Consider the following 14,196-nt stretch of genomic DNA (forward strand, 5'->3'; position numbering starts at 1 on the left):
TCTGTGGGGTCACAAGGTGTCAGACATGACTGAAGAAGTGAACTGAACTGAACTGAGACAATGGATGGAAAGAATATGGTTATGAACTAGAAGGACAGTTCAGAAATTTTGTGATATTCCAGTGAGAGTTCATGAGGATAGTGGCAGAGAAGGTGAAAACAAAATTAATAGATTCAGGATTCATTTGGAAGAGATTCTGCTTTTACTGATGGATTAATAGTGAATTGGATATGAGGGATAAGAGAGAAATGGAAATATAAATGAAAAGCAAGAGTGAGAAGAGAATTAGAATCAAGGAGATTCTGTTTCTGGCTTGAAAATCTAGGTCTATATCAGACTCATTTACCAAAAAGAGGATAGTTAAGGAAAAGAATTATTCAACTTTCCTCCCAACCTTATTCAGTTCAGTTTTATTCACCTTAAACTTGAAGTGCCTGCAGAAATGGAGTGAGGAAAATGTGTTTAAAGGAGTCACTGACTGTGTTAAAAGGGGCTGTGGAGGGCAAGGACAAAATGTATCCATTGGTTTTGAACTTGGAGATTACTGGTGAATTTGTCACCTATATTCCAGTATGACGGTGATAGAAACCTAAATGGAGTGGGTTGAAGAATGAATGGAAGACGAGGGAGTTGAGGTAGCAAGTAAGCAATGTTAAGGGGTGGAACAGAGAAATGAAAATAGCTGAAAGAGAATATGAGATCAGAAGAGGGTTTCTTTACCTAATGGGTGATGCTATATTATGTACACTGATGTAAAATGTTCAGTAGAGAGTGAGTGTGACATTGCAGAAGTTAGGGGAAAAGGAATATGTATAGAGGAAAAGCCCTTGAACAAATGAGAGGGGTAATACCTAGAGTGCCCTCAGAGGCTCTGACTTCTGATAGAAGATGAGTGCCAAAGGAGGTGGGCTGTGGATTTATTACTAAGACATGAATAGGCTCCTTTCTGATGGCTTCTATTTTCTCAAGGGATGGCTTCCCTATTGGTACCTCCCTTGCCAGGCTCTTCTGTGATGTCAGTAAACAGTAGGCTACTTCCCTCCTTACTACTTCCAGAGAAGAGGACTCAGGGAAATTAGCAATAGACATGGGGAAGAATAATAATGATTATCTATTTTACTACTAAAACTATTACTTTTACTGCTGTTGCTGCTGTCATCAGCATTGGTATTTCAACCTTCATTCACTAAGTATTTCTATGTGCCAGCAACAGTGTCAACTTCTTGAGATTTATTTCACATAGTTCCTATGAGATACGTACTATTTCCCCACATTTTACAAATGAGAAAAACGAGACACACAAAGCCAGAAATAGAATAGTATTTCTGAGGGCCAAGAGAAAGATGTCTAGCTGGGTATAGTCAGTTGTAGGCTTCCCAAGTGGCACTAGTGGTAAAGAATCCGCCTGACAGTGTGGAAGGCATAAGAGACATGGGTTCAACCCCTAGGTTGGCAAGATCTGCTGAAGGAGGGCATGGCAATCCACTCCAGTATTCTTACCTGGAGAATCTGTTGTACAGAGGAGCCTGGTGGGGTGTAGTCCATAGAGTCCCACAGAGACAGACATGACTGAAGCAACTTAGCTTACATGCACACATAGTCAATTGTGCCAAGTACTGCTGTATAAACAGGAAACCTTTTGATTGATTTTGTTCTTCCACAAACTTCAGCATTCTTTCATTGAGTGGATACCATGGATGAATAAAAGAATGATCAGAAATTTGTTACTGGAGGCACCGTGATTGTGGATCTGTCTCTTTATCTTAGTTCTCTGGTTATATGCTGTGACTGATGCCATGCTTGGTAGATGACTCAAGGGGCTTGGACTTTTTATAGTGACCAAGGGGAACAGTGATGGGAAACAAGCTGGACTGGTCCATTCTGCCATCTAGTAGGTGAGTAGCAACATAAAGTTGTTCATAGCTCTTGAAAGCTTCATACTGAGGCACAATGGTAGAAAGCTTTTTGACAACTGGATGAAATTCAAATAGAAGAACAGCTGTATTCTTGTTCTTCTTTCTCTCTAGCCATGCATATAACCAATACAGAAAAAAAAAGTGAGATGGGTAGGAAAAATCGAATGAAATAAATGTCTGTTGAGTAAATGCCCACTGTACTTATAGTACAGTTAAAAAAAAAAAGTGTTTTTTTGAGGGGGGGGGAGCTTGTATTGTGTTGACTCTGGCAAGATTGATATTATTCCTCCCTTTTTTTCTGCAAGACAAAAAAATGATGTGAAGTCCTAAAGCTGGCTAGTGGTAGAAGGAAAATTGACATCCAGGACCTAAAACTTCTACTTTTCATTCTATCTCATTGTGGTTCTCGAAATCTAGTACATACCCACCCCTCTTCATCTTCACCATTTGCATAATGATGACATGCCAGGACCTAGAGCTTAATTCCAGAGTCTTTTGGACCAAACTCTTGGCAGTGAACTCCAGGCATGTTCAAAGTCTTCCTCCTCTCCCTGAGGCATTCCCTGCCTGCCCTTCTCATCTGTGATGAGTTCTTCCCACGTTCCATATTCATACTATCCCCATTTTCCAACCCTCTCTACTCCAATGCTAGAATGCAACAGTTTTCAAGATGCCACAGTTTTTGCAGAACTCAGCTCATAAATCAATGGTCATGAAGAGTGACCATATTTTTCTGTTGACATAATCTTGAGATTAAAATCACCTTTTATTTTGTTTCTTAAAAAAAAAAGCAAAATAAGCCCATTATTGGATTTACACACTGGGCCAGGATCTTAGGCAGACACAAAGAAAGAAAAGAAAAAGGAACCAGCTCTTACCAAGTGGACACAGTATTTTCAGTATTATGGATATGCAACCTCTTTTCTACACAGCTCTATAAAATAGGCATTGCTATCCTTATTACATAGAAGTAGAGATTGATTTCCAGTGAGATTCAGTAATAAATGAGGTAGAATTTCAATCAAGTAAGTATAGAATTGAAGACAGGTGGAGAAGGGGACGACAGAGGATGAGATGGTTGGATGGCATCACTGACTCAATGGACATGAATTTGAGCAGGCTCCGGGAGTTGGTGATGGACAGGACGGCCTGGCATGCTGCAGTCCATGAAGTCACAAAGAGTCGGACACAACTGAGCAACTGAACTGAACTCTGGAATAAGTGCTTTCCCCATTACACTACCCTACCTTCTTCAGAAGACTAAACAAACATGTCTGCCTTTAAATATACCCAAGCCTACTGCTTCCCAATAGCTCAATGGGTAAAGAATCTGCCTGCAATTCAGGAGCCGCAAGAGATGTGAGTTCGATCCCTGGGTCAGGAAGATCACCTGGAGGAGGAAATGGCAACCCATTCCAGTATTCTCGCCTGGGAAATTCCATGGACAGAGTAGCCTGGCAGGCTACAGTCCATGGGGTTGCCAAGAGTCAGACATGACTGAGCACGCACAGAGAGAAAGAGAATAGTAAAGCGAGTCTACTTATGTGAGCATCCATTATCCATGAATGTAAAGTGATGGTCAAGGATAATTGTTAATTGTACAGGTTGAAGTCAGAAGGATCGGGGCATTAATTCTAGCTTGCTACCTTTTGGCACATACTAAGACATTTTGTCAATGTCTCAGAGTCTCAGAGTTATCATCTTTAGATTGGGATAAAATGAGTCTGAGTTAGAAAGTTAGAAATTAACTTGGAAAGTTAATTAAGTTAGAAAGCTCATGTAAGATATTTAGCCTAGTTCTTTATATGTTAAGCATTCAATAAAATGGTGACTGTTTGTTATTGGGAGTATTAATGGAACAGAAAGGGTGATGTAAAGTGCTAGAGCAATTAAGAGCCCAGGACCACTGACTTTCCCTAGGGTCTTAGAGGGAAGACTTCACTAAAAAAGATTATGTTTGAATTAGATATGAAGAATGAATGAAGGAGGTCTCCAGTGGAAAAGGGCATGAGAATATGAAAAGTCACGATGGCCAGGGGTCTGGAGAGTGGCTAGTACACTGGAGACTTAAACATCCTGCCTAAGTGTCTGGACTTCATTGCATGAAGCCCCAAAGGAAACCTGAGAAATCTTTAAGTGAGAAAGTGATGAGATGCTTTTGGTTTTAACATCACTATGGCTACCGTGCGATGCATGGTCTGGAAGCCCCGGGAGAGTCATCTCTCCTCCTTCTTCATTCTTTGTGCATAGTCACACCTCTGGGTCCTGAACATCTCAAGCTATGAAATCACATTTAGAGGGCATGATGGTGGAGCGGGGAAGGAGAGAGAGAGAAAACAAAACAACCAAAGGGAAAAAAGCAAGTCCCCGGAGATCCAGCGAAGATGCCCTCACTGTTCTAACATGGAGAAAATGAGAAAAACAAGGAGCACATTACAAACAAGAACATGTGTATGCATTTATTAACATTTCCAACGTGGGTTTAATTTTCCGTGTGCATCCCGCCTCCACAGAGCCCGGTGCGTTTCATCTAACCTCTCGTTAAGTTGCATGTGAGCCATCTTTTTAATGTGCCCTCTGGGGGAATCTTCAAACAGACTTTATAATATCGCTTATAAATGACTCTCCTTCCAAATGCTGTTTACATTCATTCTTTTACCGGCTCCTCCTCCACCCCACCCCTGCCATGCCATGTGGACCCCTTGCCTTTTGGAGCAGGTGATGGATTTCCAGCCCCTTAGTATTGTATGTGTGCTTTGCGGTCAGGCACCCTGGCTTTAGTTCCTCACTCCACCACTGACTTCACAGGGTGCGTCTCTCTGAGGCAGGAGGTCATCATCCGTGAACCCTGGCCAGCGATTAGAAACTTCCTCATTTTGTTGTTACCGGCTAACTGAGGTGGTGTCTGCAGAGCTTTTTGCCCGTGACTGGGCACACTGAGCACTCAGTAAATTATGTGGTTATTCTTTTTCCATCAAACTTATTTTCAGCCTCTAGAACTGAGTGCAAACACTGGTCCCTACCACTTATTAACTGTATTCCTTGCGGTATCTGAGTTTTGCGTCTATTATTTGTAAATGGTATTCATATGTAAACACTTAACTCCCAACATTGCATCGGGACAAGATAACACTAGCTGATACATATTTAGTGTGTGTGTGTGTGTGTGTTTTAGTATGTCCAGCACCAATTTCAAGCTATTTTAAGTGGTTTATTTTCTTTAACACTTTTAGCTATTTACGAAAGAGGCAATATTATTGTCCTCATTTTACAGGTGAGAAGGGTAAGGTACAGACAGGTTAAGTAATGCGACAAGGCCACGCAGCTTGGATTACCATTCAAACCCAGGCAGTGAGGTTCCAAAGCTTGTTTTCATCATCCCGTTACATTTGTGCCAAGAAATAGCTTGACTGCAAGCATTTTGCATGGTTCACTAGGCCTAGAAGATTGGTAATATTAATTTTTTTCACCCTCTTACATCCCTTCCTCCCTGGTCTAGGAAGCAAATATGGCCTCTGCACATTGAGCAAAGCAAGGGGAGGATAAAAGTCAAATTAACAGAACACTGCAAGGTGTGAATAAGGTGAATATAATTATCATTATTGAGAACCAACATTGAGCCCCTCTGTTGTGCAAGGCTTGAGATAAGGAAAAGGGGGTAGAAGAAGGTGTCAGTCAGCTCTTTGCCCTCAAAGGACTTTAAATCTAGTAAAGGAATTGGCATGCATGTCATTACCAATGATACAATGCATCTTCACAGATGAACCTTAAGAAGTGCTATCGACCTAGGAGAAATGATGTTTATTTCCATAGGGCAGGAAATGTATGATGATCACAGAACACTGCTACGAGCAGAGACAACTTAAGCTCTATGAAGAAATATTCACAGAATCTGTTCTCTCATATTTCTCATTCCTAGCCCACTCCCCACTTGAAAATGAATGAAAATGTTGGGAAGAGATCATCTTAGGACATGTGTATGCATTTACATTTTACACAGGTGGAAGAAAATATCTGCAACTCATCCTAGCCAGTTATGTAAATACCACATCTAAAGTCTTATTAGCCCACGTAATGCATTTACATAGATATTGAAAAACAAAGTGGAAGTCAGGCAAACTGCTCCACCAACCTGAGAACTGAACCTTAAACCAGTTCTTGAATAAAAATATCTGTCCAAATGGATAGTGGGACTTTCCAGGTGGTGCTAGTGGTAAAGAACCAGCCCACCATTGTAGGAGACCTAAGAGACGTGGGTTCAATCCCTGAGTCAGGAAGATCTCCTGGTGGAGGGCATGGCGACCCTCTCCAGTATTCTTGCCTGGACAATCCAATGGACAGAGGACTCTGGTGGGCTACAATGGGGTCGCAAAGAGTCGGACACGACTGAAGCGACTCAGCACACACGCACAAAAGAATAATAGGTCACATGCAAAATAAGTCTGATAGTTGCAAAATTCCAGGTTTTCTATTGAGTTTCAGGTGAGATAGGTGATGGTGTGTTTGCTTAGACAATATAGGTCCAGCAAGGGGCACATATTAAAAGGATTGTTATTGCCTCTGCTTCTGTCACCCTCATTCACTTCAAACACTAGTTCGTGAAGCAGTCAAGAGTCAAGACATAAACTCAAATAGACCTGAAGAACTTGTTGCTAGCACAAGCAGTCTGTTTTATAGGGTTCTAGTGGTGCATCCTGGGAGACACTTGCCTGCGGGCTGAGGAGGAGGGGAGAAGCACGCAGTCAAGTCAGTCTGAGGATCTGGGACAGAGACGGGGAGGCCATCTGTATGGTGTCGCTCAATCGTCCTGTGCTCCCTGCTCCCCTTCGGGTAAAAATGAAAACCTTGTCATCTTCATTTGCATCGTTTCAAAGCAAATAATTCCACCTTCAGGAAGAAACGAAAGGGAAAATTTAACAGAGAGATTGTAAATAGACCAGAAAAATGGAAGTTTGGTATAGCCCTTTTCAAACTATACACACAGTCCTCTCTCTCTTTCTCTCTCTCATACACACACAGGCACAGACAGACAGACAGACAGACAGACACACACACACACACACACACACACACACACACACACACACACACACACAATCCCCTCCTCTGGGGAATATCTCCTTTCTCTCCCTCTTCTGACCTGAGAAGGAAATGTGGCAAGTTTGTCAACAAGGATGGAAACTAAGGCAAACAAAGCCAAGATAGATTAAAAAAAAAAAAAAAAAACAACTTAGGAAATAGATCAGTCTGAAGTTAGTCACTGTAGGAATAAATACTTTTTCACAAACTGGTGAATGTTGAGATCTTTACTGAATCATATCAGCACTCAGGACCATCAGGCGCTAAGATAAGGTACAATTATATCTAAAACACTCTGCGTGAGAAAGTAGTGATGTGAGCATGGCAGGGACTTGACTAGATTTCAGGTTTCTAGCATCCTAAATATTTCCTGGACTCCCTTGTCTACCTGGTAAGTGTATTATCATTCAGTTCCTCACCTTTGATTCGGATTTCCTAATTTATGTTTTTCTCGCACATTTTCCCCTACTTGGGGTGTGTGTGCATGTGTGCACACTCAATCGGTTTTAATTTTAAAAATGATTTTGCTATTTGGATCCCAGGTTTACCACTTATTGATGGACAAATTTGTGTTTAAGTCATTTAACTGCTCAAGGCATAGTTTCTTCATTTGGTAAAAAGAGTCACTTATAAGAAAACCTACGGCCCAATTGTGGTAAAATAGAGAACTTAATCATACCTAGAAAACTATCCTAACACAAATGAACTGCAAGCAAAGGAAAAGACTAGAGTCAAACAAATGGATATTCTGCTGTTTAGAAGATGTATAACTTTGAGCAAGTTATTTACCGTGTTTCTGCCTCATTTTTCTCATCTGTGATCAAAGAGTGGCAAAGCTCACTGCACAGGATTGCTTTGAGGATTTGATTAAATGATGTCTGCATATCCTGGTTACTCTATAGATGTTCACCATCATTGATTGTGAATTATCAATGTATTAACTAAATGCAAAGAATACTATTACTAGTGATATGAGTAATTTGATTTAATTGTCGACTCACTGAATACACAGGCTAAACTTTTAATTTTGTATCTGCCAGACGATATATAAACTTGATAAATTAATTAGAATGAACACACTGTGAAGTAGATTAAACAAGCAAATATTTGATGAAAGTGGTGTGTGTCACTCCGCATGCTAAGATGTTTCAGTCGTGTCTGACTCTTTGCAACCCCATGGACTGTAGCCTGCCAGGCTTCTCTGTCCAATTTCCAGGCAAGAGTACCAGAGTGGGTTGCTGTTTCCTTCTCCAGGGCCTATTCCCGACCCAGGGATTGAACATACGTCTCTGATGTCTCCTGCATTGGCAAGAGGGCTCTTCCACATGATCTCATAATGAGGGGGAAGAAACTATGCAGTCACCTTCTTCCAAATGAATGCCTCTAGGCTCCACCCAAATGGTCTCCCCAGGCTGCCTGACTTAGGGGAAGCTCTGTGAACTCAGGAGCCTTGGCAAACACTGCTGAATGGACAGTGATGGGGAGAAGTGAGGGAGGATACTTCTTTGCTTCAGGAATCTCCCCGTAATTCCAAAAGATTGTTGTTTTTCAGTTGCTCAGTCACGTCCGACTCTTTGCAACCCCATGGACTGCAGCAAGCCAGGCTTCCTTGTCCTTCACCATCTCCCAGAGCTCCCTCAAACTCATGTCCATTGAGTCAGCGATGCTGTCCAACCATCTCATCCTCTGTCGTCCCCTTCTCCTCCTTCCTTCAGTGTTTCCCAAGATCAGGGACTTTTCAAATGAGTCAGCTCTTCACATCAGGTGGCCAAAATATTGGTGTCTTAGCCTCAGTATCACTCCCTCCAATGAGCAGTCAGGATTGGTTTCCTTTAGGATTGACTGGTTTGATCTCCTTGCAGTCCAAGGAACTCTCAAAAGTCTTCTCCAGCACCACAGTTCAAAAGCATCAATTCTTCAGCACTCAGCCTTCTTTATGGTCCAACTCTTATATCCATACATGACTACCGGATACATGCACCCCAATGTTCATTGCAACACTATTTACAATAGCCAAACATGGGAGCAACCTAAATGTCCATCACCAGAGGAATGGATAGAGAAAATGTGGTACAGATATACAATGTAATATTATTCAGCAAGAAAAAGTACAAAATAAATGTCATTTGTAGCAGTATGGATAGACTTCATATCATGAGAATCATGGATAGATTCTCATATTGAGTGAAGTGAGTCAGATAGAGAAAGACAAATATCATATGGTATTGCTTGTATGTGGAATCTAAAGCAAGGCTACAAATGAACTTATTTATAAGACAGAAATAGAGTTACAGATGTAGAAAATAAACTTATGGTTACTGGGGTGTATGGGGGAGGGGTAAACTGAAAGACTGAGATTGATATATACACACTACTATATATAAAATAGATAATTAATAAGGACCTACCGTATACAACAGGGAGCTCTACTCAGTGCTCTGTAATGGCCTATATGAGAAAAGTATCTAAAAAACAGAGGCTATCTGTATAATAGATTCACTTTATTGTAAACCTAAAACTAACACAACATTATAAATGCTGTAAATCATTATAAATCAACTACACCCTAATAAAAGTTTATTTAGAAAAGAAATAACCACACCCTTGGAAGATTTGTGAGAGTCACCCTGTAAACTGTAAAATAGTCAAGACAACCGGAAACCAAGAAACCACAAGCATGAAATTATCACAACAGGAGACCAGCTTGTTTTCAGAATGACTACAGCCTCAGGCAGTCATGTAAATCACTGCTTATCTGAAAGAGCATTTCGGATAACTGTCCAGCATTCATGACTTTAATTGGATTCTCAAAGGAATTTGTGACTCAATATCTAAAAACTCTGCTTCTAAGCAGAGTAAGTTGCCTGTGGATAACAGGAAATGCTCAGGGCTCTCTGTTGTTCTTGCTGTTGTTGTTCACTCAGTCATGTTCGACTCTTTGTGACCCCATGGACTGCAGCAGGCCAGGCCTCCCTGTCCTTCACTATTTCCCAGAGTTTGCTCAAACTCATGTCCATTGACTCGATGATGTCATCCAACCATCTCATCCTCTGTGGTCCCCTTCTCCTCCTGCCCTCAATCTTTCCCAGCATCAGGATCTTTTCCAATGAGTCAGCTCTTTGCATGAGGTGGCCAAATTATTGGAGCTTCAGCTTCAGCACCAGTCTTTCCAGGTTGATTTCCTTTAGGATTCACTAGTTTGATCTCCTTGCAGTCCAAGAGACTCTTAAGAGTCTTCTCCAATACCACAATTCAAAAGCATCAATTCTTCAGCGCTCAGCCTTCTTTATGGTCCAACTCCCATATCCATACACGAATACTGGAAAAGCCAGAGCTTTGACTATATAGACCTTTATTGGCAAAGTGTTGTCTCTGTTTTTTAGTATACTGTGTAGATTTGTCATAGCTTTTCTTCCAAGGAGCATGCGTCTTCTAGTTTCATGGCTGCAGTCACTGTCTGCATTGATTTTGGAGCCCAAGAAAATAAAGTCTGTCACTGTTTCCATTTTTTCCCCATCTATTTGCCATGAAGTGATGGAACTGGATGCTGTGATCTTAGTCTTTTGAATGTTGAGTTTTAAGCCAGCTTTTTCACTCTCCTCTTTCACCTTCATCAAACGGCTCTTTAGTTCCTCTTTACCTTCTGCTGTTAGTTTGGTGTCATCCGCGTATCTGAGGTTATTGATATTTCTCCTGGCAGTCTTGATTCCAGTTTGTGATTCATTCAGCCTGGCATTTTGCATGATGTAATCTGTGTGTAAGTTAAATAAAGTGGGTGACAATATACAGCATTGGCATACTCCTTTCCCAATTTTGAACCAGTCCATTGTTCCATGTCTGATTCTAACTGTTGCTTCTTGAACCTGCATACAGGTTTCTCAGGAGGTAGGTAAGGTAGTCTGGTATTCCCTTCTCTATGCATGTCTTATTTTTAGCAGAAAGCATAATTTAGGAATAAGGTATGTGATGTACTCTTTATGAGTTGATTGAGATTGTATTTTTTTTAAGGAGACTATGGTATATTTTAATGAAATAGGGCCAGTGTCAGTGAGGGACCTGTCATTTCATGATGGGTTTTGACATTACAGGTGAGGGCAAAGAGTGCTGAAGTAGAAGTCACAGTGTCTGAATCCTGCTCTGACCTCACCCCTGCAACTCGATAGACTAGTGTAATTGACCTTCGCCACTGTGCAGAGCGCCCAGTGAGGTACACCATAGGGGCTAGAGGAACAAGCCGTCTCTCCCTGGAGTGGGAGTGTGGCAGAGGACACTTCATTCCCTCCCTCTTTGACAACAGAAGCAGGGACTCAATAGTAGATCTCTTCACACCAGCATTCAGAATTGGCACTGCTTCTGCAATATTTTTTAGAAAACAGATTGTGGGTGGTGGTAATTCTAGCAGGTTTCCTGGCTTAGTGGCATTTTTTTCCCTGGGAGTGGAGTGCATTGTTATAAGAGGAATGGGGACCAATGAGCACCGCAACCTCCCTAATTATACTATTGAAAGAGTTAACCTTGACAGAGAACTTCCCAGGACCCCCACTAGGCTGTGTCCTCGACCTTCCAGATATCATTATATTCTTAAAAACCCTCCAGGGACATATTTTCCAGCCTCTCTTTCACAGAGGAGGAAATTGAGATTTGCAGGATTTAAATTGAAAAATAGTTTAAAATCAAAAAGCTAGCAAATGGTGGAGTCAGTATTACCACCCAGCCTATCAGACTTAAGAATCTACTATCTCACACAGTGTTTACTGGATCCAAATTTTATAATTTAATAACTTTTTAAAGAAATAAATTATGATAGTATTATGCATTGATTTTAGAAAATCAGGAAAACTTCTGAAAACTGTAAATCACTCACCTGTCCTCTTAACAAGAATGTGGTTCCCGCTGATAAAAGTGGCACAGTATATTAGCGCAGAAATTTACAACTTTTTCCTTATTATTTCAGACGCTAAACATTTGATCCTTATAAAAATCGTGGCTTTCTTGCACTAGGTCAGACATGGCTCAGGAAATTTGCTCATCCCTCAGTTTTGCGTGCTTCTCTTCTGGGCTGTCACATGACAGACTATTTTTTTCATCTCTCTGTTTAAACATCCATTTTGTCAGAGGCCTTTTCCAGGTTGTAACATAAGCTCTGTGAGATCAGGGACTTTGGTTTCTACCATATTGCTATAATAGAACCTGGTATAGTTTCTGGCACATAGTAGGTACTCAATAATATTTGCTGAATAGGAGCAATATTGGGTAAAAAATTATGTTTCCCATTCAGAAGGAAGGGAATGCAGGTGAGACGGCTTACTTACGACGAGTAAATAGCAGAATAGGGCTTGGTGCCAATTCTCCTAATTGTTAACCACACGCTTTCTCCCACTCAGCTCGGCTCTGCCTTTAATGTAATTGGCTCTGAGCACAGGGCCAGCACGGCTGTGCATAAAGCCACATCAGTGTGGCACACTCAGTAAATGGATCTGAGTCCTGGTACTTAAGGGGAAAAATGCAATGTTGAAAGAATGGCCTCTTCTTTATCTTTCTGAGGGCTCCATTTTTGGAAATGCTAACAAGAAGAAAATGAATTACTCCAGTGCTACTACAGGAAGCATAAGCCTTTCCTTTGTTCCAAAGAGTGGCGTACGTTCCACTTAGCCTCTAGAATCCCAGGTTGAGGTCTCAGACCAGTCCCACCCTGTTGCCTTCGGGTGAGTCACAACCTCTCCAGAAGTCAGATGTGTGTGTCTGGAATACTTCTGAGCTGGATCAGATGATCGTTAAACCCCATTGTGCTTGAACGTTTTCAGTTGTGAACACCTTTGGTGCCCTCGTCACCACTAGGAAAACAGACGTGTCTCTGGGGACGGAGAGGAAACACACTGGGTACATTAGTGTGAGATGAGGAATGAATCCAGGATCCCAACTTGGTTCTCAGATAGGTGGGAGAGAAAGCAACCCTGTTGCTAAGTTAAAAGATAAACCATTCTCAAGAACGAAATCTGTTACCTTACCCTGATACAAGCAACACCAGGATGGAAGAACATGGCAACAAAAATAAATACGTGGAAAAGTTCTTTTGCTGCTGCTCCGAGCACTTTTCTGATGTCTTTCTCTCACTTTGCGCTGACTGTCAAATGATCTATCAAGAGGTTAGTTTGTAATTAAACTCAGCTCTAATTGCTGGAACAAGTAACTAATTGTGTTCTTAAATCCTTTTATTTTATACCCTAGAAACCAGTGCGTTCTTGCCTTTAAATGCTAGTGGTTTGAGAGAATCACATAAGTACAGCTTTTAGCAGAAATTTGGTTCATTTGAAGCTTTTACCTAGAGCATCAATCAAGAAAACTAAAAGGAAAAAAAAAAAAACACATGAAACCAATTGGTGAAGGGAATAATCCTCCCTCCACAACAATAACGAAAAATAAATTTGTAGAAATGTTCTGCCTTTTTCTCTTTCTGAATTATAGATAGTGCCATGTTTAATGATTGGTTTATATACTAAGACCCATATTCAGGAATCTGTCTATTTTTAAATAGGCTCTCTATCTTTAAAGGGTCAGCAGGGTGCTTTTGAGGTATGGAAAATCTTTTGAAGCCACTCAGATTCGTTTAGTGAGTCATCATTTTGAAAAAAAAAAAAGAATGTGAGTAATGCAGATGTCAGTTTAATGTGAATTTGAGTTATGTAGAGCAGACAAAGCAATGAGTCTGAAAGATTTTTGGAAGAACAACAGAGCAAAGACATTAATCCAGACATAGTACCTGTTTGTCCCTGTTAGGTAATGCCGGTGGAGGCTAGTGGCTCTAAAAGTTTAAAATATCTTTCTATATTTGGACAATGTGGTGAGTGCTTTAGGTTGTGTCTCAGCCTCCAACTCACCCTTTTCCCCTCCCTATGAAGTCCTTCAGTTTTGGGTGCTAGCAACCCCACCTGCAGGCTTCCCAGGTGGCACAGTGGTAAAGAACCTGCCTGTGAACAGAGGAGGTACAAGAGATGTGGGTTTGATCCCTGAGTCGGGAAGATCCCCTGGAGTAGGAAATGGCAACTCACTCCAGTACTCTTGTCCGGAGAATCCCATGGACAGAAGAGCCTGGCAGGTCGGACGTGAGCATGCACAGGCATGACCCCACCCCCAGTGTCCATGGCTTTAGTTTATCAGTGTAACCTTGCCCATGCCAAGGTCCTGGCCGTACTAATGTGGT

The 14,196-nt window shown here is 41.3% G+C and overlaps 2 long non-coding RNA genes across 2 annotated transcripts in view; one reads left to right on the forward strand and one right to left on the reverse strand.

Moving 5' to 3' along the window:
* The window catches only part of LOC145540906 (uncharacterized), a 355,416-nt gene that overhangs the window by 284,347 nt on the left and 56,873 nt on the right, over positions 1 to 14,196 (forward strand). The gene's annotated exons all lie outside the window — the stretch shown is intronic.
* Positions 1 to 14,196, reverse strand: part of LOC145540933 (uncharacterized) — a 46,971-nt gene that overhangs the window by 25,116 nt on the left and 7,659 nt on the right. Inside the window, exons 2-3 of the long non-coding RNA XR_014078648.1 lie at positions 6,626 to 6,803; positions 1,501 to 1,674 (exon numbers count right to left, since the gene is read on the reverse strand). This is a non-coding gene — a long non-coding RNA (uncharacterized LOC145540933). The remainder of the gene's footprint in view (positions 1 to 1,500; positions 1,675 to 6,625; positions 6,804 to 14,196) is intronic.

This window comes from Giraffa tippelskirchi, chromosome 1 (genome assembly GCF_054371585.1).
Source record: "Giraffa tippelskirchi isolate mGirTip1 chromosome 1, T2T-mGirTip1v1.2.pri, whole genome shotgun sequence".
Taxonomy (NCBI): Eukaryota; Metazoa; Chordata; class Mammalia; order Artiodactyla; family Giraffidae; genus Giraffa; species Giraffa tippelskirchi.